Source organism: Sinocyclocheilus rhinocerous, unplaced genomic scaffold (genome assembly GCF_001515625.1).
Source record: "Sinocyclocheilus rhinocerous isolate Xijiao unplaced genomic scaffold, SAMN03320098_v1.1 scaffold771, whole genome shotgun sequence".
Taxonomy (NCBI): domain Eukaryota; kingdom Metazoa; phylum Chordata; class Actinopteri; order Cypriniformes; family Cyprinidae; genus Sinocyclocheilus; species Sinocyclocheilus rhinocerous.
Genome location: NW_015640450.1, coordinates 651,561 through 656,700, shown reverse-complemented (window position 1 = coordinate 656,700; position 5,140 = coordinate 651,561). Strand labels below are relative to the sequence as shown.

Genomic DNA, 5,140 nt, shown 5'->3' with positions numbered 1-5,140 from the left:
ATATATATACAGTATATATATATATATATATATATATATATTTATATATATATATATAACTAGTGATTTTATTTGAAAAAAAAACAAAAAAAAAACAATAATGGCAAAGTTAAATGTGTCATTAATCAATAGATTTCCATGGTGCTAATGTAACTTTACATTAGAAGTTGTTTGTATAATAATAGTAATAATAATAACAAACAAAAATTTATATTTTGTATTTTAGATTTAATGTTAATGATGCTCTTCAAATTTTGAAGATAAATGACTCCAATTATACATTTTACCCCGCAGAGAGCACAAAATCCTTTCGTTTATTAGAATAGGCTATATAAATATTCGCACCAGTATAGGCTGGTCTTGGAAGAACTTGGTATTGAAATAAAAAAGCAGTATATCACCCATCCTTATACTGTATACCTCACTGAGGAAGCTGTTTAGATCACAGGTCTTAAGAGCAAGGCTGCTGATGATATCAGGGTTTGTAGTATTAAGGCTGTGGAGAGCTTCTTGATAGTTGCTCTGAGTGATGCTTCCCTCTGGCAGATCAAATGTGTTCAGAAGAGTCAAGATGTTCCTGCAGGACAAAGTCAAGATAAGTGCTTCAGAATGGAGTTTAAATGTGTCATAACCACTGAGCTATATAATCTCTATTATAGATCAGTGGTTATAACACTATTCTAATATTTTAACAATAGTTCATGCATTAGGTATGATAAAACAACAACTTTTTATTTATAAATATATAAAGCTTTAAGAATGTGACACTACCAAACACTTACCCACTCAAACAGTCATCAAATCTCTCTGTAGCTCTGAAACCAATGATGCTATAGATGACAGTGGCAGCGTAGATCGAGGTAAAGGCATTAATGATGGAGATGATTACTGCATCTTGCTCACAGTTATTGCTGATGGAAAGAGAGGGAATACTTAGTTTGATAATCACTGAGGTATTTGCAGTGAACACTGGGTGGGGTACACGATATTTTTGTCGGTCACGATAAGATGACACATCATACAGGCAGGAGTACTGTTGCCACAGCTCCACGAACCTTTCCTCCATCTCATAATTTCACCTAGCAGCACCATCATCTCTCTTTTGTTTAGCCATGTTTGAAACCCGTGTATGAAAGAGCTTCTGTGCTGCTATTGGTCAATGTCACCAATGTGACAGAACTCGTCGTGGACGACGGAAAAAAAATTTAACATGCTAGTCTTTCTGTCGTGATGTTGTGAAGCATCGCAGACGCGGAATCGGTTGTCGTCCACTATGACACACTACACGTGCTGAAACTATGGAATCTTGCGTCCCGACGCCCATTGTCGTTTATTGTCGAATCCCCACGACACCCTACGTCAAGCAAATCGTGGCAAAATCGGACTAAAATCGTGTAGTCTGAACCGGGCATTACAGTGCCGATCCTAGACTTCTGGGGCCCTACGCAAAACTGTGTTGGCGGTTGGCGGTGGAGTGGTGTATGAGTGGTTATGAACGAATGAATGAAACACATTTGTCCGTGTTTCACTCCGTCTCGAATCGCGCTCGCGAAAAGTGCTTGAGAAACAGTGTCTCTTCCGCGGCTCGGTACACTTTCAACTCGTTTTTTAGTCTCGAGCAAGACTGTACGACATTCACATTACATGATTTGACTGATTTTTACGTAGAAAGGGCGACAGCGCACCACATTAAAAGAAATGATGATTCATGTTTTCATAACAGCTGGCCAAATTGAAAAACAAAACTAAAATTAAATCATCTTTGAGAGCAAGGGGGCCCCCTGGTGTTTCGGGGGCCATACGCAGCTTGCGTATTTTGCCTATAGGGAGGATCGGCTCTTGCCTGTAAGAATGAACCTCGCAGAGACAAATGTGCAACCTTTCACACAATAAAAGGCTTTATTCTACAAAAAATGATCTGTGTATGTCTGTCTGTGTGTATGTATGTAGTGTAAAAAGAGCCTCAACAAACACAAAAACACTTAAACATGAACTTACTGCACAGAATTATAGCTGGAAAAGGAGATGAGACCTCCAAAAGCCAGAGAAAATGAATAAAACACTTGTGTACCTGCATCTAACCATGTGGTTGGGTTTGCTAACTCGTTTAGCTGCAAACAAATACACAATTTTGTGTTTTATGAGAGTACTGAATGTGTTAAAACTTTTTATGTCATGAAAGTAAATCTGTTGAATTTGTTTGATTTTGACACTCACATCTGGAGTGAAGAGGAACTTAATGCCATCAACGGATCCTTTCAGAGTCAGTCCTCTGATCAGGAAGATCGTAAGAGCTACGTATGGCAGTGTAGACGTCACATAAACAGCCTTTAAAGAGAAAAGAGGAGAGGGAATCAACCTTAATTACATGTCAATATCATATCTAATAAAATCTGATGACAAATACTTTGGGTGTGGTACAGTGAGTTCAAACTTTATGTTTTATGGCTCTTGATTTAGAGATAAATACTTTGACATTCTGGAATTATAATCCTTTTTACTGCAACAGTTAAAACAAAACTGTCTGCTTAATTGTTCACAAGAGCTGTAAAGCTGTAAACCAGTTCTGTGCTGGAAATTTTTACAAGCAGGTGTCCTTACAGTACATCACTGTGATCTTTATTCTTTATTTCAACATTAGTTTATAGCATTATCATGATATAAAAAGGCATAACCTTTGATAACTGTATTGAGTATTGCCTGTTTTACTGGTAAAGCTGTCTTAGAGCATTAATGATTACAGATTAGCACAGGGCTTCCCAAACTTTTTTTTTTTTTTGTCAGTCGAACCCCATAGACGTGAAATATTTACTTTATAAGTCTGATTACACTTTTTTTTAGACTTTTATTTTGATTGTTTTTTATATATATATAATGATTGACCCTTATACAAAGAAAATATATTTCCTTATATATTAGCAATCAATATATTCAATTCTTTATTGTAGAATAATGTAGAATGCAGAATAATACATACGAAACTGAGGACTTATAAGCATGAACCAAACAAACTAATGAGGTAACTAACAAGAAAACAGGTGGACAGAATGAACTAAATTAGAACATAGGAAAACTAGGTCAAGCCAACAACACAATGGAAACACAAGACATACATGTTACACATATATTCATATATTGAAAAATATGTGACAATAAATTTCCTTACATATTGTATGTCATTTTATGTTCAATAATAAACTTCATATAAAAACTCTGTACAAATTTTACTGTAATTTTTAAATTGGATTGTATATATTTGCATATATGGAAATGTATTATTTATATATTGCATATTATTTTACAGTATATATTTTACATATATTTTTAGTTTTGATATGGCCTAATAATTAGTTATGAATGAATGAATGAATGAATGAATAGATAAATAAATAAATAAATAAACAAGCAGTGTTTACTGTAAGCTGAGGTTCTCTGATGGTGAAAACACTGTAAACTTTATTTTTATATTTTACATTTCATGAACTGCAGTTCCTTCACATTTGAAAAACTGGATTAGCAAATTAACAAAAGCTATGAACGTGACTTCATTCGTAAATATACTGTAAATCTGCTTCAAATTCTGAAATATTCTTGTTTTCCATCAGTGCTGTTATTTGAGCAGCTCTACCTTTCCAGTCGTCTCTATTCCACGGATGCAGCAGACATACAGCACTCCCCAGGCTTAGATCAGACAGAGGATCATCCACCACTGCAGACCTCCTGTCTCCTCTATGGCCGCTGAGGTGTTCAGAGTCTCACAATACCAGAAATAATCCACAGGTGAGCTCCTCTCACACTCAGAAACTAGTCCTGCCAAATAATGAACAAAATGTCCATAGTGGCATTTAAAAAAAAACACATTCAGAATTTAGTTCCTTCTCAGGGTGCTCATATACTGTACCTGTCCTGTTGGCATTGATGGGACACTGGCTCCAAGGCAGCGGCTCCTGGAAGGAGTTGAAGAAGTACCACATGACCCAGGCTATGATGGTTATAGTACAGACTGACCAGAAAGGACACACACAGAGATGCAATACCTGAAACAGAACAGGAAGTAACCTGCTTAGATCACATAATCAACATGGACACATTACTTAGACGTTTTAGGTTACACTTTATTTTAAGGTGTCCTTGTTACGGTGTAATTATACATATAAGTACTGAATAATATTAATTAACTACATGTACTTACTATATGGTTAATGGTTAGGATTTGGGTTTGGATTAGGGCTACTTGCATGTAATTATGCATAATTAATTGTTATTATAATAGTAAGTACATGTAACATGTGTAACAAGGACACCTTAAAATAAAGTGTTACCAAGTCTTTTATTTATTTATTTATTTATTTAAAGTATAGATGTCTTTACTCAATTTATTTCATTCTCACTGAATAAAAATATTAATTTCTTAAAAAAAAAAAAACTGACCCTGCCTACAATCTCTATTATTTGTATTATACTTAATGTAATATTCAATATTTTGCTCACCAACACCTAGCATGTAGGGGTTAATAGTTCTCCACACCCCAATGCTTCCTTTTCTTAGCCGCTGACCAATGGCAAATTCTAGATGGAGGAGAGGAATTCCTTCAAAAACCAGCAGGATTAGGAAGGGAATCATGAAAGCCCCTGAAAGAAAATAAATATTATTTACATTAGGTTGTGATATGTCATTGATGCTTTTCACATCTTGTGGTTTGGTGTTTTCCACCACAAATGTGTCATAAACTCTAATACAATCTATCAATACAATTACAAATTCTTTAAATACAATTAAATTTTTATTCATACTATTACATTTACATTTAGTCATTTAGTAGATGCTTTTATCCAAAGCGACTTACAAATGAGGACAATGGAAGCAATCAAAATCAACAAGAAAGCAATGATATGCAAGTGCTATAACAAGTCTCAGTTGGCTTAACGCAGTACACGTAGCAAGTTTTTTTTTTATTATATAATAAATAAAAAGAAAACAGATAGAATAGAAAAAGAACAGAGTAAGCTAGATGCCTTTTTTGATTTTGTTAATTCTATAATAAATAAAAAGAAAACAAATAGATATGATACAAAAAGATTAGAGAAGCTAGTGTTTTTTTTTTAATGAATAGAGTCTAAAAGGGGCAAGCTTCACCCC

At 34.5% G+C, this 5,140-nt stretch overlaps 1 pseudogene; it reads right to left on the bottom strand.

The window, feature by feature from the left end:
• The window catches only part of LOC107752853 (sodium-dependent neutral amino acid transporter B(0)AT1-like), a 10,440-nt pseudogene that overhangs the window by 2,377 nt on the left and 2,923 nt on the right, over positions 1–5,140 (bottom strand).